The sequence below is a fragment of the Lygodium microphyllum genome, chromosome 30 (genome assembly GCF_053477565.2).
Source record: "Lygodium microphyllum isolate KBCC chromosome 30, Lygodium_microphyllum_v1.1.10, whole genome shotgun sequence".
Taxonomy (NCBI): Eukaryota; Viridiplantae; Streptophyta; class Polypodiopsida; order Schizaeales; family Lygodiaceae; genus Lygodium; species Lygodium microphyllum.
The window spans coordinates 12,773,709-12,796,356 of NC_141164.1; the positions used below are offsets into that span (position 1 = coordinate 12,773,709).

Sequence of the window (22,648 nt, forward strand, 5' to 3'; positions counted from 1 at the left end):
ATTGCAAAACTATATACAGCGGGAACAAATTTCCCTTTTTCCCTTTAAGCTTTACATTTAGAGTATGGGCCTTGCTCTTATGCTAAAGGGTAATCACTTTGTCATGGGTAATGATTATTGCAGACATAAGATGACACCAAGGCACATCAAGCAACACATCACAATCCTCCTATGGAGCAATAAAGAAGTCTTCGCCCACATAATTCTAATTTTTAGCAACAACTCACGTTTTTCATCTCCTACAGCATATCTTCTTTATTGGGCAGCTATACAAGCGCTTATACACTTGATTTTGATGCTTGACATTGATCCTTCCACTCTTGGCGTTCGATTTGAGTGTTAAACTTCAGTTTTGGAGTGTTATAACAGTCAAAAAATTGTCATAAAATAGGGCAGCACTTATCTTTGATGTGTACACTCATTGCCATTGGTTGGATGATGCCTGATTATGCCCGATTAATGCTTATATATATGTGCAATCAATGCTTTCCAATGATAGGTATGATAGGCTCTGTATGACCCTTGCACGCCATACCAATCTCTTTGATGCCTAGATGAGCAGCCATGTTTGTATTGAGAAACCATTCACTCAGTGCATTTCTTTCCCTTCACTTTTAGGGTTTCACACAGTGGACAGCCCCAAAAAGGGATTGGATGTGTTAGAGATTGTCATCCCCTGGACAGGCATTTTTCTTAGTTAGGGTGTGTACATATGTAGTTTTCCAGTTGGGTAGTCATCTGAGAGAGTTTCGGTGTGCGGAGCAGGTTTGCCACATCAGCAACAGCCACGCAGGATGTAGTCGGACTGCCAGGTGGCAGTCCAGTCGGCCAGTTTTTCTGCACAATCGGCTGCATTAAATGCAGCTGACCTGATTATTTCTTGGCATTTTATTCCGGCTATAAATAGTCTGCCGCCAACACACACTCTCTCAGTCTTGCAATTGCAGATTTCAGGGCAGAGATCTGGCAGATTGCAGTAGACTTCAAGGTGTCCAGCAGGGAGACATTGTCAAGGTCAAGATATGCAGACATACCGATTGCACCCGTGTACATATTTGCATTCCTTTGTATTCAGCATACTTTATACAGCAGATCTTCATGTTCTTTTCTCTCTCTCTCTCTCTCTCTCCCCCCTCTCTGTCTTCACTCTTCTCTCTTAGTCTTGGTCCCATGCTTCCGCACCACAGCACTCTGACATGGTATCAGAGCAGTGAAGATGGATTGACTAAGTGAAGAACCCATTTGAAGAGGAGATTTCAGCATGACACAAGGCTGCGTTTCCAACGTTTGAGGGCGAGCGGGAGGGTTGCCCATCGGAACAAGACTGAAGCGAGTGTAGGCGTGCGGGAAAGGATCAAAGTTGGTGAAGTTACTGCTGTTTGCTGTTGTTCCAAGAGGAGGAAGGCAGATTTTTTGGCCTTCAAGTGCAGATTTTACCTTTTCATCTCCTCCGGTGGGTGAAGAAGGTGCGAGACAAGCAAATCATAGTCCTAGCAGGCTGTATTTTCACAGTCAAAGGGGGTTGTTTTTGTGTTTTGTGCAGGCATTGTAGGTGAAGATGTCTTTTGAGGCCGAGACTGAGTTTCAGGCGATCATGGACTGGAAGGTGCCCGTCCTACCGGCTCTTCCATTAGATCACAAGCTCGATGGCGAGAACTACTACATCTGGTAGGTCATGATGCTTGCCATTTTGGAGTCCCATGATTTGGCGAAGCTTGTTACGGAGGCTATCCATCGTCCTTCTTTGCGTGATGAGTCTAGACTCTCTTCTAGTGAGATGGTGGAGTTAGCAAAGGCTCAAGCCCATTGGGATAAACTCAATGCTCATATTCGCTCGTTTTTATTTCTCTCATTTACTACAGTTGTTATATCTCATATTGGGCATTTGACGGTGGCTTGGGAGATATAGCTGAAGTTGAATCAGATGTATAATTGGATGATCGTCATGAAGCGAGAGTCTCTTTGAAAGTGCAGATGTGGACCATGAGTGTCAACAAGTCATTATCCATGTGGGAGCATATCAACAAGCTAAGGCAGCTTTAGATGCAGGTTCAAAATGCAAGGAAGGTGATCACTTCTAAAGACATGGCGATAACTCTCCTTTCACAGTTACTGCCTTGCTTCAGTGGTTTTTATTCTGCCTTGATTGCTTCAAGGCGGTTTGGGACTCTTCGGTGGGAAGAGTTGGTTCCTATGGTCTTGAACCAAGAGGAGCAACTGAAAGGAACCAATGCTTCAAAATCTGAGGCCTTGGTTAGTCAATCCTCTCAGAAGAAGGGGAAAGACCAAAAGAAGAAGAAGGAAGACAAATCTAAGAAGGACAAAGACAAGGAGTCTACTTGTCACATTTGTGGCAAAACAGGTCACTGGAAGAAGGATTGCCCTGACATGGAGAAGAAGAAGAAGAAGAAGAAGAAGAAGAAGAAGAAGAAGAAGAAGAAGGAGAAATCTTAAAATGGTGCGTCGATGGCCCCATTCACTCAGGAGTGGATTGTTAATAGCGGTGGCTTCCGGCACATGACTCCTTCAGCAAGTGTTGCTCATTTGTGGCCTTCCCATGGTTAGATTCTCATTGGTGATAGTTTATTCATTCCTATTTAGGTACGAGGTAACATGCATCTTATTCTAGATGGACGTGGTGGTGCCCATGCATTAGAGGTACTTTATGTGCCGGCTTTGGTGTATCATCTTCTCTCGGTACACAAGATTTGTGCCCTCGTCCTTTTGGTTGAATTTGATATGGATTCTTTTCGGATTCTTGATTGAGCATCAAGACAGGCTCTTTTGTCAGGTTGTTATGAGGAGAATGGAGTCTATAAGTTGCGGTCTTCTTTTGCCTTGACATATCTTCTTCTTAACTCTCAAACTCAGTCCGAGCTTTGGCATGCTCGCTTTGGCCACCTCAATTATGATTACCTTCGAAAGGCGTCTAAGGACCAGTTTGTTCGAGGTTTTGCCGGATATTGTGGTGAGCTAGCAGTCTTGTGTATCTTGCATCTGTGGGAGGCGGACTCGTGATGTTGTTACTAGCAAGGCTTTGAGGCGGTCTTTAGCACCCTTGGAGCTTGTTTCTATTGATCTTTGTGAACCGATGAGGACGGAATCTCTTAGAGAGAGCTTGTATTTCATACTAATTGTGGATGATTACAGCAGGATGACATGGGCCTATTTCTTGAAGTTGAAGTCGGAGGCCTTCTCCCACTTTAAGGATTGGTTGCTCTTTGAAGAGAACCGATTGGGGCGGAAGTTGAAGACCTTACGATCGGATAAGGGCAGAGAATTTGTTTCTAATGAGTTTGCTGATATAAACATCCCTTAGGAGAATGGCATCTTGGAGCGGAAGAATTGCAGTGTGATCGAGATGGCCCGTACTATGACACCTTAGTGTCTATGGTTTGAGGCTGTGGCTATTGCAGTCCACATCCTTAATCGTTCCCCTACTTCTGCTATTGTTGGTATGACTCCTTATGAGGTGTACTTTGGATCAAAGCATGATGTTTCTTATTTCAGGGTCTTTGGGTGTGATGCCTATGTTCACATCCTGAAGACACAGCGTGACAAATTTGACGTGGCTTCCAAAAGACAGGTGTTTGTGGGCTATAGCTCGCAGTCTCAAGGCTACCGATTGTATAATCTTGTTAAACAAGATGTCTACACGAGCCGTGATGTTCGGTTCATGGAGGTTTCAGCCCTAGAGGAGGGTGAGGATCACCTTGTTCTTGGAGATCTCGGTGATAGCTGGGCCCCAGCGATTGTTCCTCTAGAGCCTGTGTCTCTTGAGGACTCTTCTTCGGATGAGGAGCTTAGTTCCCAACCACCGGATTCACTGATTGCTCCTACGCTGTCGGTAGACCTTCTAGAAACTTTAGCAGATGGAGAGCGCCGAGGCGAGATTTGACCTCCTCGTTGGGCCTGTGACACGCTTCAAGATTCAGGGATCGAGGGGGTCCTTGAGGAGTGGAAACCGCATGATGGACCGTGAACGTCACGGAGACACTAGACACATTCTATGGAGCTTGTTTGCTCGAACTATTGTTTGATGTCCTGCATTATGGAGTATAGAGAGCCTACCTCTGTGAAAGAGGATTTATAGTCTAATCATCGCTGGAAAGTGATGAAAGCCGAGTTGGAGGCTATTGAGCGGAATGACACTTGGTACCTTGTGCCTCGTCCCTCTCATAAGAAGGTGATTGGGGTCAAATGGGTCTTCAAGACCAAGTACCATAGTGATGGTTCTTTGGACAAGCACAAGGCTCGCCTTGTTGCTAAAGGTTTTACTCAGCACTTAGGTATTGATTTCCATGATACTTTTACCCCCACTGCTCGTATGGCGACGATCCGTGTTGTTCTTGCCTTGGCTGGTTATAGAAGATGGCCCATCTTTCAGTTGGATGTGAAGTTGGCATTCTTGAATAGTGATTTGAAGGAGGAGATTTATGTAGAGCAATCCCCTGGCTTTGGTTCCTTAGATGGGAACGTTTACAGGTTGAAGAAGGCCTTGTATGGCTCGAAGCAGGCTCCGCGTGCTTGGAACAAGAATATTGATTTGTTTCTCCAGGCAAAGTTGGGATATCAGCGCTCTAGGGCCGATCCGTAGCTTTATGTGCACACTTTCGAGGGTGGTCGTGTGTTGTTTGTTTTGTATGTTGATGACTTGATTGTTATAGGTGACCATGCCCAGATGGTCAAAGAGACGAAGGCAACCTTAAATCAGAAGTTCAACATGATGGATTTAGGACTTCTCCATTTCTTTTTGGGCCGCGAGATTTATCAGACTCAGAGGGGGATTTTCATCTCTTAGCAGAGATATGTACAAGAGCTCTTGGTGACTTTTGAGATGGAGGATAGTTGGTCCATTTCTACTCCTATGGATCCGAACTGGAAGGCCACTTCACACGTAGATTCTCCTTTGGCGGATGCTACCTGCTACCGTCAGTTGATTGGATTGTTGATTTGGCTCCTCAACACACAGGTTGATCTATGTTTTGATGTAGGTCTCTTGGCTGGGTTCATGAGTGCCCCTCAGCAGGTGCATTGGTAGGCTGCCTAGAGGATATTATGGTTTTTGAGGGGGACCTTCGACCTACGGATTTACTATCCAGCAGGTATAGGTGCTTCCGATCTTGTCCTTATAGGTTGGAGTGATTTGGATTGGGCTGGTGATGTGGACCATAGGCTGTCTACTACAGGCTATTGTTTTACCTTGGGTGTAGGTGTTATCTCTTGGAGTAGGAAGAAGCAGCCCACGGAAGCCCTATATTTGACCGAGGCAAAGTATCGGGCCGTGTGTTCTACCACATGTGAGATTGTGTGGCTTCGGAGATTGTTAGAGGAGCTTGGCTGACCGAGGCAAAGTATCGGGCCGTGTGTTCTACCACATGTGAGACTGTGTGGCTTCGGAGATTGTTAGAGGAGCTTGGCTGCCCCTAGACTTGTCCTACTATTTTGTGGTGCGACAATGAGAGTTGCATTGCCTTGGGAAGGAATCCCGTATTCTATGCCCGGATGAAGCACATAGAGATCCAGTACCACTTCATCAGGGAGAAGCTTTTGGATGAGACCATCGATGTGGAGTATTGTAAGACCGAGGACAATCTTGCAGATCTATTTATGAAGGCGCTTCCCTAGGCTCTACTTCATCGACATTCCAGATCCCTCAGCCTTATGCCTCGTCCAGGATTTGAAAGGGGGTGTTAGAGATTGTCATCCCCTGGACAAGCATTTTTCTCAGTTAGGGTGTGTACATATGCAGTTTTCCAGCTGGGCAGTCATCTGAGAGAGCTCCGGTGTGCGGAGCAGGTTTGCCATGTCAGCAGTGCCACATCAGCAGCTGCAACGCAGGATGCAGTTGGACTGCCACGTGGCAGTCCAGTCGGACTGCTGTACAGTCAGCCAGTTTTTCTGCACAGTCAACTGCATTTATTCAGGCTATAATTAATGCAGCCGACCTGATTATTTCTTGGCATTTTATTTAGGCTATAAATAGCCTGCCACCAGCACACTCTCTCTGCCTTGCCGTTACAGATTTTAGGGCAGAGATTGGCCAGATTGCAGTAGACTTCGAGGTGTCCAGTAGGGAGACATTGTCGAGGTCGAGATGCGTAGACATATGGACTGCACCCATGTACATATCTGCATTCCTTTGTATTCAGCATACTTTATACAGCAGATCTTCATGTTCTCTCTCTCTCTCTCTCTCTCTCTCCGTGTTCACCCTACTCCCTCGGTCTTGGTCCCGTGCTTCCGCACCACTGCACTCTAACAGGATGCCCACATTCTAGGGTGCCACCCTAGATAGTAGTTGCCTATTTATAGACAGCCTCTCTCTTCGTTTTGTGATTTACACACATCATTAGTCATTCTTTTGACACTCTTTTCACCATCTCCATCCTCTCTACTTCTAGGCGCCTTGTCTCCTTCCATTAGGCTTACATTTGGAGCATCCTCCTGGTTGGCGTCATCATCTCTACCTAGTGACAACTCATCTTCCTCAAGTGTTAGCTTTCCTGCACCAGTGTTACTATTTGCCTTGTGTTTGACAATCTGGGAGGCTCATCCTCATTTGGCATCATCTCCAAAGGCTATTGGGATTTATGTTTTGCAGCTTGGCTCCTCCTGCTCCACTTGGCGTCACTCCATATAATTAGACATTAGTGGTTTTGCTTGCATTTGCAGATTCAGAGGCTCCTCTACACTAGGCGGTAGTCTCCTTGCACTAGGTGTCGTCTATCTAGATGTGTTTAGCAGTCTGACACACTTCCCGATGTCTGTATTAGTCTTTGATAGCTAGTGATTCTCTTTCTTGACTTGGACAGCATTAGAGGATTGCGCTTCTGTTCCTCGACAATTGCCCTTAACTTTCAGCATATATCTTTGACATCCTACTATTAGAGAAGTGTGTTTCACTCCCTTCATTGTATAGATTTCATATAGGTGTTGCCACTTGATTCGGAGAGGACAATGTAGTTATCTTTAGAGCTTTGGTTCGGTTGTATCAACTTTATTGACTTTGCATAATTTAGTGCTTCATCATCTTCTTCTCTTGTGTTTTCTAAGTTTCTCTTCTTCTTTAGTGTTTGCTGTATACACCTTGTGTTTTTCCTTGCATACCCTATTGTGTCTCTGGTTTGCTTTCATAACAATCATTTCTTGACATGGTATTAGAGCCTGAGTAGAGAGTTGCAAAGATCCTTTGCATCCAAGAAGGCAAAGATAGATTGCAGGTTCAACATCATTTTCTGATCCCCTCCCCTCCCAATTTCGGCTGCATCATTGGGAAATATCCTTCTCTTCTTCTCCCTCCCACCCTCCCTTCCCCAGGTTGACACTTTGACGCTATGGCTTCTCTTGACGGACAATCCATTGGGTGCTTCTATTGCAGCAAGAATGGTCATCCCACCAAAGACTGTCGACTTCGATCTTTGCTCCCTACACCACCAGAGTATATGCGTCTACCACTAGACACTCTTTGTGCCACATCTTCCTTTTGAGCCAAAGAGATAGTTTTGCATTGGCTATCCGAGTATTACTATCAAGGCAATAAGATGCATGTGATGCACACTAAGTCCTTACAAGCAAAAGGAAGATCATCATGTGCCATGACCTCCTGGAGACTGTCAAAATGTGCTACGGAGGTTTTCCTCACCTATTTTGAGGTACAATGGCTTCCACAGCCATGGTGTGCGGTTTTTGCAGTCCGCTCGACCAAGAGACAATGATTGTTGAATACTATCTTCTTGTCAGTCCACTTCTTTGTGAGAGGGAGGCTGTTCGACTCCTTCCTCTTCTACGGCTCCGCAATCCGCTCCATTGAGAGACTGTGACTTTTGTCCACCCATGGCTCGTCAGGAGCTTCCTATTTCCTCACCTCTTTTGTCTTGCTTCATAGACATTGACTTTGATGTGGGTATCAAGGAGATTTTGTATGATACCTGTTATGAGGATATGTATTTTTGAAACCTCACTTAACATGTGGATTAATTTTTAATCACATGGTTAAGTAAATGTTGCATATGTGAGGTATAATTGGGATTCCAGTAAATTTACGAGCTCGAGACCCGAGAAAATCATAGGATGTCAAAGGCAAAAGTTGCTATTAGTTATGCCGCATACATACTTGGTGGTATCTAGTATCAGTTGTTGGCGTAGGTCATTCATTTGGCCATAAGTGTCAGTTGTTGGTGATACTAGGGAAGTGGCATTTAATGGTACCTAATGCTAATCTGATGGTCAAAGATGGTGCAAAGACACTCATGAATGGAATTTGTCTAGCCAATTTAATTATTGGTCAGTTAGATTATTTTTCAGGGCATCGAAATAATTATTAGATTAATTTTTGCTATTAAAGATTGTGGATGCTACTAGAAAAACCATTTGGGAAGGTTGCTACTTGTCAAAAATACCCATGCAAGACTAAAAAACGTCTTTAGAGACTGGAGAGAGGCATTTTTAGTGTATTGAGCCTGCAAGAGAGAGAGAGGAGATGCTGCTAGTCTGATTTGCAGCCATTGGAGGGCCTTTTGAGGCAGCTAGGGTGTAATATTTCCACTCGTGAATATTGACTTCCCGCACACTGCGTAAACCTCGTGCAAAGGTTATCTTTCATATTGGAATTGCCGGCAGTGTAATCTGTAACCTGCACGTGAGAAATCGAGACCTCCGCATTGGCAAAGCAAGCCCGAGGGTTCAAATCCGCAAATCACACGTAAACACCCTCTTGGGAGGGGCAAAATGGATATTATTAAAGCAAATTTTTTTATATTTATCCCTTTCCCCCAGCCGATGCACGGCTAGAGGAGAGGGAGTGTGGGGGATGGGCTTAGTGGAGTTGTGGGCTGCATGAGGAGGGGGGAAGCCATGCAGTGGCCACGTGGTGGAGCTCTCCTCTCCCCCCCTTGTCCTATAAATACACCCTCTAAGGTGTTGTAGGGGGGGGGAGCTGACAAAAGGCGGCCGTGCTATGAAGGTGGAGGCTACTGCGCTGATGAAGGGAGGCTCAGACGTTCTACCCTGCCGTCATCGAGGATATGCTTAGGGCATACTGTTGTCGTGAGCAAAAAAAGGTGGATTCAATACTTGACCTTGGTTGAGTTTGCCTACAATGCTTCTTACCAACAAACCATTCAGATGACCCCTTTTAAGCATTGTATGGACATGACTGTCGAAGTCCCCTAAACTTCTCAGATCCAACCTTGAGGGTTGAAGCTTCAAGGCAAATGTTGGAAGAGATGGATGACCGAGTAAAGTCAATAAGATAGGACATCCAAGCCACCAAGGATAGACAAAAGGCATATGCAGATTCGAAGCGTCAAGGTAGAACCTTCGAGGAAGGAGACATGGTCTTCAATTGTGTACGCCCAAAGAAGAGTTTCATATCCTTAGGAGATTGCAAGAAGCTAAGTCCAAGGTATTGTGGACCATACAAAATCCTCAAGTGCCTAGGACCTAATGCCTATAGACTACAACTCCTTGAGAACCTAAAAGTTCACAATGTATTCCATATTAGTCTCTTAAAAAAATATGTACCTAACCCTAATCATGTACTTGATGACCAACAAATTGTAATGCCTAGTCAAGGAGTCCTTGAACTAAGACCGGATAAGATTTTAGATGTTAGAGAGAGACAGTTAAGATCTAGAACCTTGAAAGAATGCCTCGTACAGTGAAAAGATTATCCCGAAGAGGATGCTACTTGGATAGATGAAAGCTCTCTCAACCATCAATATCCCCAGTTTATTTCGAGATGAGGACATCTCGATTCCTCCAAGGGGGAGAGAATGTAATATTCCCACTCGTGAATATTGACTTCCCGCACACTGCGTAAACCTCGTGCAAAGGTTATCTTTCATATTGGAATTGCCGGCAGTGTAATCTGTAACCTGCACGTGAGAAATCGAGACCTCCGCATTGGCAAAGCAAGCCCGAGGGTTCAAATCCGCAAATCACACGTAAACACCCTCTTGGGAGGGGCAAAATGGATATTATTAAAGCAAATTTTTTTATATTTATCCCTTTCCCCCAGCCGATGCACGGCTAGAGGAGAGGGAGTGTGGGGGATGGGCTTAGTGGAGTTGTGGGCTGCATGAGGAGGGGGGAAGCCATGCAGTGGCCACGTGGTGGAGCTCTCCTCTCCCCCCCTTGTTCTATAAATACACCCTCTAAGGTGTTGTAGGGGGGGGGAGCTGACAAAAGGCGGCCGTGCTGTGAAGGTGGAGGCTACTGCGCTGATGAAGGGAGGCTCAGACGTTCTACCCTGCCGTCATCATCTCACACGAGACCCCCCTTGTGGTCAAGTGGAGAAGAGGGGAGGATCGGAGGAGGAGGAGCCTGAGATGCTGCCGTGAGGAATAAGGAACGTGCTATTGAGGTGGAGGCTGCTGCGCTGAGGGAGGAGAAAGGCTGTCGTGCCGTGAGAAGACGCCGCCTGTCGTGCTGTAGCTGCCATAGCCCGCCCCTACTGCGCCCAGCGCTGAACTACCTCCCATGCTCCTCGCCAGCAGCGCCATTAATCATTGCTTTTCCCCCCCCGACATCAATCCTTTTAACTCTTCCCAATCATTGGGGCCTTCCACATGATCGTGGACAATCAGAAGCTTCTTAGAAGCTTCTCTAAGAAGCTTCCAAAGGATAAGGCTTTGGGCCTTGTTCCTACGCATCCTTCTCGGGTTTAAAACCAAGCTCATAAAGCTCCTTCCCATGAGACTATTCGTAAAAGCCCAAATCCTACAAGCCTTCTTGTAAAAGCTCCTTTCCCACAAGCCTCCCCATAAGCCCAAAGTCCACAAGCCCCCGGCCTTTTAAAGATCCGAAAGTCGGTGAAGGAATCTCCGATGTACGAGGGATAAGGCACATCTTGAGGCTGTTTAGAGAACGCGTAGAAGCGAGGGAATCCGCGGAGATCAAGTCCTCAATGATGGCTCCGAAGAAGTCGCAAGGCACGCCTGCGGGAGATTCTTCTCCTAACATTCACGTGGACATCTCCCCGAGCCCACAGGCCTAGGTTTTATGATTTTGATTCTACGCAAAAGTAATGCATTAGGTATGATAACTTTCATGGAATAGAAAGCACCTATGCATGTTCAAATTCACCAAGCCTAATTAAAATGCAATTGAGGAAAATTTGCCTATTTGATCGATTACTAGAATTATTTCATGACATACAATTGAGTTATTTACATTTTCAATGTGATGAACGCAAATTGTCTATCCATCTTACGACCTTAGTAGTATGTTGCCTTGTCATGCATTTCAAAGTGACGAGCCTAGAACACCTGTTGCCTATCATTATAAGGTTGGAATTGTTAAAGTGCCCTGTTGACTAGACATGGAAAGATTAAGCGTATGTTGCATTTTTAGGCAACATCTTCCTTGTAATGAGTCATGAGTAAAAGTTAACACCCATAAGATGTTATCCGAAAAGAAATAGAAGAGCACGAAATTAATCTTATGGACTCGCAAGTGGCATGCAAAATGGAAAAAGTTAACACTAGCTTTAGTTTTGTATGAACTTCATTAACTTCATTGTAGCTAGGAGAAAGTTGCGTGTTGCATAGTCGTCATGCAAAAATTTCATTCATCAGGAGCCGCATTTAGGAAAGGTTGCATGGTTTATCAAAGCATGAGATTCTAAAGTGTAGACAACAAGGTTGTAGGCATGATTATTTGATGTAAGTCCTAGTAGGACCTAGGAAAGTTAGTATCCAGATTATCATGCATTTTTACTTTACCAAGGAAAGATAGGGTTATTGTGAACCATGTGATGCGTAGAAGCAATGAATCGCATGATTACATGTATTGGTGTAGTTGTAACTATTTTTCCTCCTTTAGATCTAGTTTATTATCTCTAGGAAAGGCTCATCCTTGTCGCAAGACAAGTATATTGAATTGTCTAAATCACCTAACCCACAAGGGATTCATATAGGCATGGTTCAGTCGATATGATAAATATCCCAAGTGCTAACTAGGGTTTAGCGCGATAAGGATTCGACCTAGTTTACACTTGTTGCCAAGTCAAAACCCTCAAACCCAAAGATCATACCCACATTCACGAAATGTTGAGTCAATTGGATGCTCATGCATAAAACGATCTAAGGTTTCTATCCTAAGGATCACTCGTTCAAATGATGAAACTCCGATTGAGTTGGAAATTCCTAGGACCATGGCCTAATATAATTAGGAATGGGTTGGGTAAGAAGACACCCTAAACCCTGCTTCTCGGCTGGAGGTAATTCCGTGACCAGAAAACGCCATTCAATGGGTGAAATGATCCCGTGGAATAGATGCAACACATGTGCAAAAAGTTGCAACATCGCATAGACTTGTGATTTGTTCACAAGAGAGTTTTGCCATTTCTTGAAATGAGGTTGGCAAGTTATTGCGCAAATTTAACTTACAAGAGGATGAGTAATCATCCTGTTACATCACCTTTCTTGGGGAATAATTGCCAAGAAAAAGGGGAGTTAGGTATTTGCCTGGAAGCAAATGACCAATCAATAAATTGAAGCGACATGGTCGCCAGGATTTACTATTAATAAAACCTAAGGTATTGGTTAAGTTGGGTTAACAGGGTATGGCCCTAACCCAAGGACAAAAGGGTGAACAAACAAACCCTTGGGGATCTTGCCAAGTCGCAATTGATCCCAGATCGAATGCTGGATGCATTCGGAGAGAAAGATTCACTCCTTAACAGTTGGCCAAATAAACGACCACTGAAATTGATTGTGCTTGTAATAGTTTAGAAAGCACTGTTTGCATTGTTTGCTCAAGGAACTAAAGGATGAAAAGATATCTAAATGCTTCGGGTTGAAGGCGTGAAGGGAGAGGCAGCTTCAGTTACCCCCGACTGCCTGCCTGACTCTAACCAAGGGGGTTGTTGACCGCGCCGGGAACGTGGACCGAACCCGCCGTGAGAGGTCTCTCCGTTGAGTTCTACTTGGAACAGGAGGACGCTTGGGTGCCAGGGGGGGCTCTGGCCGTAAATCCCTCGCCTTCCGGGTCCTGCACAAGAAGCTAACGTGACTCGGGATTGGATCTCGAGGCCCGCATACTAGTCTACGGGCAGAAGCTTGGAATAGTGATCCCTAGCGGATTACTGGATAAAGCCTTCGGGCGTATTATGGACAAGCCTACGGGCGGAACCCCTTGTATTTCGAATATAAAATGATGAAATGATAATAAAGAAGTTGTTTGATATTGTTTTTCTATGTCACGTGATAAGATTACGTGAAGGAACCAGTGCTTAACAGGGTTAATTAAAGAAGCTGATTGTTATATATCAAATTAATGTGTTAGATAATTACATAACTAAAACAAACCGAGGAAAGTGCGGAGGATGGACCATGGGTCCGTCCTACGGATGGGTGGTCCCGGTTAGCCGGGAACTTTTCTCAAAAATCTCGAAGAACAGCGGAATGATCATCATTGTCAAAACGAATAACGAGAACGATGACCTAGAGTTACATCTTACCTAATTTACGTTGTTTTAGGGGAACGGAATGGGACTATGCCTTATGGCAGAGAGATTGAGCCTTGCATCCCTCTCGTTTCCCATTCTCCTTGAACCAAGTGCAGCGTGAATCCGCTTCGGACCTGGCGTTTCTGCGTAAAGTAGTTCGCTTGGGTCTGACGCTAGTTGCTGTTAGCTAATGACCAAACAGGAAAACCCAAATTTCGGTCGATCCTAAGTGGGAACGGCTAGGATACTTCCGCTACGTGGTAGACACGGGAAGACCTAGATTGCAAAACCCGTAACATTCCATGGGAGTGCCGGGCGGAGTTTTCTAGACATCCTTTCCGATGGACTGCTAAGACGTGTCCTGGATGATTCTAGTGGACACGTTACATAGGGGTAGAAGAAGACCAATCAATAGCAGGTGGCAGCATCTACAGGATGTTGAGACAAGGCAGTATCGGTAAATGATTGATTTTCTTCAGTTCTTTGCATCTACAAGCTGTTGAGATAGGGCAACAATAGTAAATGACATGTTTTCTTTAGTTCTTTATGAAGAAAGTCTGAATTTTCTCTCACCTTAGCATTCTCTCTCATCTCCCAGCCTTTCTACAGCCTTGCCCCAAAGATTACAGCATTGAGATCACCAGAGGCTGAGAAATTTTAGATTTCTCTACTGTTAACCCTAATTTGCAGTAGAAATCAGGGTTTAGCAGTAGCCTTGGGAAGCATGCCAGAAATTGGAAGCTCCAAGACTTAGATTCAACAAGGCCAAAGCTGTTTTTAGCCTATTTAAGTGGAGGGATCAACAAATCATTGAATTTGGGGCATTTTCCATTTCCATCAAAGTGGGTGAAGGCCAATTGATTGCTTGAATCAAGGGGTAAATCAGATTGAAGACTTGTTGGTCATTTTGGACAGCAAGGGGAGTTGGAATATTGGAAGAAATTGGGAGAATTCCATTGTACATAAACTTCTTTTTCAATTAAGTTAAATAAATACCGAAAGCGGCGTCAGTTTTGGGGCCAACAGTATCCAATGTCCAAGATTATGTGGTAAAGTATGCATTTCAGTTTTGTGAAATTTTTAATTGCTGTAAATAGTGCTTCATTAGGTTATTTACCACCCTATCCGAGGAGGAAGGTTGGTTACAATACCCCTCCCTCCACTCTCTCTTTAACTTAGGTTGGAGAGGCTGCCTTTAGGAGCTACCTAGCTTTTGTTCCGTTGGGGCCCTAGATACCTTCTTCAGTATTGCTGATGGCATTTTCTTGGTCTTTAGATGTTTGAGAGGCCATGATCCATGAGTTTCTTTATTTCCTATCTCTCTTCGAGGGGGATTCAGTGAATGATTTAGAGGGGTCTCATCTTTCTTCTTCCAAGGGGGATTCCATTCTTTTGGCTTTAGGGGGGGTCCCTACTAATCCTACGGTTCTTTACACACCCTTTTGTTAGTAGGATTATTTGCTCATATGTGAGTCTGTGTATGCCAATTGGGTTGGGCACACTAGTCATTATTTTAGTGATTTTTGTATGGCATTTGTGGCATTTTATGCCAGTTGACCAGCATTAAATGCTCGCTGACCAGTTGCCATATTTGGCATATTTTGGGCCTATTTATTCTGTGGCTCCTCCTCCCATTTAGTCATCATCAACTATTCAGGTGGTCTTCTTGTTGGAGAGAAGAGCCAGTGCCGATAGCCATGCAGCTAGTGACTCACTCTTGTACTTGTCATTCTCATGTTTGGTATATGGATTTCATTTTCCGAGCACATCTCCGAGTTCTCTTCCTTTGTAGTGTTCTTTTGTTTTCTTTCTCTTTTGTCTTGTATTCAACAGTTTATTTTAGCACTTGTCTATGCTTCCATTGTTGCACCACTTCTAACATTGTATTAGATTACAAGATCTAGGTTCTTGCTGCAATTTTTCTGCTGATTAGGCTTGCGTTTTTCAGACCAGCAACCTGCGTTTTCAGCCTATGTGTGGATTCTAGCCTGTAATCGTCAGTTTGCTGCATTAAATACTCCCTCAACGTGCGTTTTTCATTTTTTGCCCCTAATTGTGGCTGGATGACTGTTTATATAGGCCGTTTTTGCTGTTTTTAGCATTTTTTGAATGGTTTTTTTCTTCATTTTTAGTTGTGTTGTATGTGAACTCTCATTTTGTGAAGTCTTTGTTGTTGGTTTGGCTGTATTGTCTCTCTATATACCTTCTATTCTCTATCTTCTCTTCTCCTCCTCTCCAGATGGCTTCTTTGTGCACTTCTATAGGTGATAAGCTGCATGGACTTGACTATCTTACTTCGAGCGTTGTGGTGATGAAAGTCTCAACATCCTTTTCCTCTTGTCGAAGATTTTAACGAGGACAACCATGAGAAAGCTATGCTTACATTCGATTTAGACGATGCACGTGTGTATTTTGCACTGATTCGGTGTATTTCTAAAGAAGTTTTATTGGCGGTTATCTCCTATTGGACATTACCAGAAATATGGTCAAAGCTTGAGATGTACGAGGCAGCTTTCCCCATGTGTGTAACAAATCTTTTGTATATCAATTATTACCAAGACATAATGGCTCAATGACTACAAATCAATTTGATATTCATGTACTTTGGAAGGTGATTTGTATTATTTAAGTATTTTAAGATATGATTAAATATTTATCTTTTTATTTAAGGATAGCCAATGGCTAGAATACTTGGGTTGTCATTGGCGAGATGCCCAAGAGAAAATAAAAGTTTTAGTTGGGCGGTCAAATTGACCAGAAAGCTCAGATGAGTAAGACTTTTACACTCAGATAGTCATATTGATTAGAAACCTATGTAATGAGTAGTTTCAGAAAGTGAAACTAGATGCTTATGATCGAAGAAACAAACCATGAACCGGTGAACCTATATAATGAAGCTTTCCAAAAGCTAAATTTGGCAACTTGTAAAATTTAGGAGGTTACTATTTTTGAAAGTTGCTCAAATGGAAATTTTGTTCGCATCAAAGGCTTTGAAATTTCGTAAAAAACAGCTTGTCTTCAGTAGCTATCTCAAATTCTTAACTGTTTAAGAGATTTTTAGAGTAGAAGGTTTGGAAGCTTCTTTCTTTAGAAAAATGACATGTGATATTTAGAAGAGGACATGTGTCATTTTGAAGAGATAAATGTCCTTACACTTGTCATTTTCAGTAAATACTTGTCATTTGTAGTCATTTGTAGCCTTTACTTTTCACTTTTGAGCACCCAAGCCTCACATCTATATATTGGAGGTCTCTCTCTTCCTTTGAAACAAGCCCTCGTGCTGAAATTTCAGCCACATGCTTTGTACTGTCCTATCTATCTCTCATCCAAGAAACACTTTCTACTTAGGTTGATCTAATTCAAGCACTAAAGAAGAGAATTAACTTGCTGCCTGGAGTTTGCAAAAATTCGAGTTTCAAAATCCTAGTTTTCAGAATTGCAACAAATCAACCCTTTTGTATATGGTTCAAGCACTTGGTGCCCGCGGTTTTGTTTCAATAAATTCCTGAAAAGGGGGAGGGACCGGTTCCCCTCTCAATGTGGTGTCAACTCTTCTCTCTCTCTCTCTCTCTCTATATATATATATATATATATATATATATATATATATATCTTCTGATTTTTCATGGTGATAATTGATCAAGTTGGTTAAGTTCAAAGTATTGTCATTCTCACGTTTTTTCCTGCCATAGCAGCGAGAAATGTCTGAAACGTTTAGAAACGAAAAGTTAGAAACATGTTTTGTAAGTTTCTTTCGAGAGCGGTTAAATAAGAAACGCAAGATTTTTTTATAAAGGGTTCTTTAATAGTTTTAAACTAGGTAAAGATGTTTTAAACCTCCATGGAACTTTCTCTTAAACAAAAGCAAGTGAATTGAACAAAAGTGATAAAACATGACACAATATAGTCCATTCAGAATAAAACGTTACACATCCATGATCCATAATCCATTGTTGACTATTGTCAAAGATTAATCTTTGCATAAGCTATACTATAATCAAACCTTAAACATCATGACCATTGATTCATATATATCACATAAAGAAAATTGGAAGACATTTTACATAGCCCTTGTGCAAATATCAATGTAAAATAGGTGAAGTGGCAATATCAATGACCATGATTCTCATTTCAAAACAAGTTACAAAATGACAAAATGTCAAAATCCAAAATGAATGATGATAAATCATAGATAACTCATAAATGAAACTAGACTATAGAGTCATATAATGAACTGTCCAAACAATAATGGTCCATGGACACTACATTGAATTTGACTAAGTGAAAATCCCAAAAAGGTAAGACTCTAGAGTCTAATCCAAAATCATGAACCCTCGTGAGTTATGGCTCATGAGTCACTACTTAGACTCATCACCATCGCCACCATCATCACCATCATCATCCCCATGCTCATCCTCCTCACTCACACTCCAATCATCCTTTGTATCATTTATGAGACTAGCTCAAGCACTAATTGCTACCATCCTATTGGAACCTTCTGCTAGAATTGATGCATCAACACCCTTGGCCCTAGATCTTGTTTGATGCCGAAGCTGTACTCTCTCTGCTACAAGTAAGGCCCACACCTCATCATCCTCATGTGTAGGATGCACCAATTCTTCTAAGCGAATTTCCATTTTGAAGGAGTTGGGGTTGATCTCATTTGGTCCCCTGCAATTCTGTCTTTTGCGGAGAAGCTTTAAATTTGAATTTACATAAACTAGACGCTTGAGTTGCTCAGGAGATAAACAATTGCTCAGGAGATAAACAATTTCTTTTCTTTGTGTGTAGAGCTGCAAATAAACTTCAATATGTCTCACAAGCTCTTGATGAACAATCTTGTGAGAGAACCCTCAAGGCAATACGCTGAAGTTGGGTGCATGAGTTACCATATTTCTCCCACCAAGTAACAGGCTTGAGTTGTGAATCTTGAATGCTAGCCTGTGCACTCCCAAAGTGAGGGTCGAGAGGATCTCTGTACGCCACAAGGTGCCCCTCAATTATGTCCTGCAACACAGGATTTTACTCCACTTTGCAAAGATAAGAAGTCCATCGTGAGTTGAGCTCGGCATCATGCTTTTGCCCCTCGTTTCTCCAATAAGTTTGCAAGATGTGAGTAACAGCATGGATTGGGCGATGAAACCAATTCCATCTATCCTGTCATATCTCCTTGATTTCATCCATTTTGCAAGTGGATAGAAAGATTAGTTCCAACTTCCAAGCAATAAGTTGTCAACAAAGTCCATTGAAATTTGAATTATGGACACTTAAAAATTACAATATAAAGTGGACCAAGAGCTTGAGAATAAAGATTTCTACCTAGGGTGTGAGATAAGTGTACATGTATCAAAGGCACCACCAACTTTGTCCATGAACTCATAGATGAGACCCATGGTGCACCCCTTTGAGTCAGAAATCCACAAGGCAACAATGAGAGGCTCCTTGAACCCGACGATCGCCTCTGCATCGTGCCAAAAGCTGACCTCATGGATGAGATCCTCAAACGAGACTCCCTTGGGAGTCTCCCTTTTAGGCCATGCAAGCCACCTAGAATCAACAATCATGTGTTTGAATCCAATCCAACATTTGACTAGCTTTTGTAGAACAATGAAAAGATAGGCAAATCTTGTACTACAAGGCTTTGCCAACTCTATATCACAATTGGCCCTAAAAATACCAAGGGCAAGTTGCTTGTGGCATACAAAATTCGCTAAAAATTCAGCCTTCTTTATCACATCAGCCACCCATCCAAGCTTCCCTATGTCCTCAATAATAAGATCTAGAGAGTGTGATGCACATGGTACCCAACAAATGTGTGGAAAGTCCCTCTCTACATAAGACCCTACTAGTTTGCAATTGGCTGCATTATCTATTATCACTAATACCACATTTGTAGGGCCAACCTCCACAATCGCAGCTCTCAACTGCTCATAGATATATTGTGCCGTGTGAGCCTCCGCCGAGCCATCTATGCTCGTCAAGAAGGTAGTGCCAAGACAACAAGAAACCAGGGCGTCATTTGGTATCAGACCATCCATCGCATAGTATGGTATATCCATACTTCACCCATGCAGTCTTGAAAGGCTCCAACTCCCTCTCAATGTCTTAACAGTTCAGCCTTCAATTCCTTTGTGTGAAGTATCTCATAGCATGGGGGCTTGAAGGTCTCACTTGCCTCTGCCACTGCACTCAACATATTGATGAAGGGTGGCTTTCATGCATGATCAAAAGGCACATTACATTCAAAACAATACTGCCTAACAGCCCTTCTAGCTTTTTTCATGCTACAATTTCAGCCAACCTTTTTGCAATGTCCCTTTCTTCCCCCTTTGTTTGGTAAGCATGCTTTGAGAATTAGAGAGCTGAGATACATTTCCACTTACATTGACATTTGGAGAGGGAGATGCAATAGGATGTAGCTGAGTTGTTGTAGATCTAGATGACCCAACATTGGGAGATGAATCTGTAGTAGAAGGGGGACTACCTTATATGAACATTTTCGTCTTCTCTTTCAATTTCCAACCGAGACCTTTTTGCTCGATGGAAGGCCTTTGGATCTCCGCCCACTGCAACAATCACATTGTTTGGGATGTCACCACTACAAGCAGCAATTTCTTGCCCGGGAATGTTCAAGAGATGGGCTTTCATCCGTGGAGCACTTCCTTTGTAAACATTGCTACAATGCTTGCACCTCCATATCTTTGACCCACCGGAGGCCCAATTTTTACTTTCATCTAACCTCCACCTCTGCCTATCCTGCAAATTTAGGACGTCCCATTGTAGTTTGTGGTTTCTGAGAAGAAGAGGGTAGAAGAGAAGGAAGAGGAGAGGGAAGAGGAGAGGAGAAAGAAGAGAGGGAAGATTGCGGCTGAGAAGGGAGTCAGGACAGCACGAGCAGGAGCTATGGTCAGCGGGGTAGGAGCAAACTTTCGATGGTCAATCGGTGCATGCACAGTTGAACAGGCGGAGCTGCTGGCTTGCGATTGTCGACAGTCGGTGGGGCAAAAGCAGGACGATAGATGAGCGAGACGGGAGGCGAGTGTCGTGACAGGCTGCGGACGCGTCACGCAACAAGTTCCAACTGACGAAATGTACGTTTCTTTTGTTTTTTTTTGTCTTTTTTTTGCCATCGACCTTAGACTAACACTAGTCTTTGCTTTTTTATAGACTAACTCACCTTTTTTTTTGGGGTCTCCCCTACCCACGTTTTTTATGCAAAAGAAATGTTTCGTACTTTACAAAATGTTTTGTAAGTTTCGAAAGCAAAGAAACACGTTTCTTTATTGCTATGTTTCATGCACTTACAATGTGTGCTGTGACCCTTTATGGTCGGCTTCAGCAGATGAAGTTTGAGCCGAAGGACACCATCAACCATTTTTTCTTTTGTGTTACACAGATATAAGACCAGCTTCGACACGTGCAGTTCGCCCTTCTAGAGGCACATCTAGTGGAAATAATACTCTACAAGCTCCCCTCAGAGTTTGATGGAGTGGCTAGTGCTTTGAGGGTGCAGGCATTATCTACACCTATGACCTTTACACGTATGTCGTCAATGCTACATGAGCATGAGGCATCTTTGCGTTTATAGGGGCGGCTTTCGTCTTAGTTTGGAGGTTTTAGTGAGGCCTTTATAGCTTTAAAGAGGGGTAACATGAAGAAAAAGTCGAAGACACAGTGTTATCATTGTGGTAAGAAGAGCCACTTGCGGAAGGATTGCAAGGAGTTAGCAACCTCACGGAAGAAGAAGGAGAAGAAGCGGGATGTGGACTCCTTCAATGAGTCATTCTCTTCCCTAGACTTTGACTTTGATCCTTCGACCAAGGGGACGTCCAAGGCTTGTTGCTTTCTAGTCAAGGTGATGCAGTTCTCCCTCACAACTCTCTAGTACCAGAGAGGCAGTGAGAGAGGGTGGTGGGATGGGGCAGCTGAGCCTCATCTTGTTGGAAATAAAGGCTCACCGTGCCTTTTACGATTTTTTGGGTGTGCACGCACCCTTACACATGTACTTTATATATATTATCAAAACCTAAAGTGGTACATCTTGTAATTATACCCATACATTGAGTGTTGTGCTCTCTCTTCCTCACTCTCTACTCTGCACTCGCACTCTCTCTCTTTCTGTTGAGAAACCGCTGTACTTGTCTTGATCCTCGTGCACTGATGACAACAAACTGGTATCAGAGCGTGAGCTAGACAGGCAGCGACTAGTCACAGTGAGGCGAGAGAAACATCCGAGTGTCAAGTGGACAGTTGGCAGAGTAGGTTGACTTGACCAGGTGGGCAATTACGTGAGCAGGCGATGATGAAGGTAGTCGATGCACAAGACCAGCGGGTACAGATCCAACAGGTGATGGGGGTGCAGCGCGCAGGCAACGGTGCAGGCCCAGCAGTTGACAAGGACGGGGGCATAGTCAGCGGATGAGTCCAGCAGTCAACGGGAACGGGGTGCGCAGTCAGCCGATGGGCTAGCGCAAACAACAGGCTTCAACCAAGCAGGCAACACGCAACAGATGTTTTTTGCCAATTTTTTATTATTTCCTGCAATTTTTCTTCTCCCACTGATGGGTGTTTGCGTGCACATGCACAACGTGCAATTTTGACCCAAAAAATTGGGGCTTTTCCTAGATTTGGGAACTTTGATGCAGAATAAGACAATTTGACTCAGAAATTGCAAAATTGATGCACATTTGCACGGGAAATTTTGGGGCTTTTCACATTTTAGTGAAATTCCTTCAAATTCACTGAAATTTGTGCACACTGGACCCAAAAAAATTGGGGCTTTTGCATAATTTCATCAATTTGTGCAAGAATTACTTGGTATATGCACGTGGGTACATGTATTGATGCAATCTGGACAGATTTCTTGTTGAAATTTGGGGTTTTTGATCAAAATTGTCAAATTTATGCCCGTGAATGCTTTTGGAGCAGAAATTACAGTCAAATTTTGGGGATTTCACATGTAATTGGTGCCTTGGCCTTTGAATGTGGCTGTAATTGCTTGTGGAGTGCAGTAGCAGACACTCTAATTTTAAAAATCTATTTGCAGATCTGAAATTTTTGCAATCTCTTGATTTTCATTGCTAGTTGGTACTTGCAGTGTATTGTGGTCACTTGCGTGACATTTTGGCTTGCATTTGGTGACACTTGGGTCAATTTAATGCTGCAAATTATGGTTGGAAACAATGACAATAGCAA

General features: G+C 43.4%; 1 protein-coding gene and 1 pseudogene across 4 annotated transcripts in view; one reads left to right on the forward strand and one right to left on the reverse strand.

Moving 5' to 3' along the window:
• Positions 1 to 22,648, forward strand: part of LOC148009558 (uncharacterized) — a 50,725-nt gene that overhangs the window by 3,977 nt on the left and 24,100 nt on the right. The gene's annotated exons all lie outside the window — the stretch shown is intronic.
• Positions 17,917 to 19,649, reverse strand: LOC148009559 (uncharacterized; annotated as a pseudogene).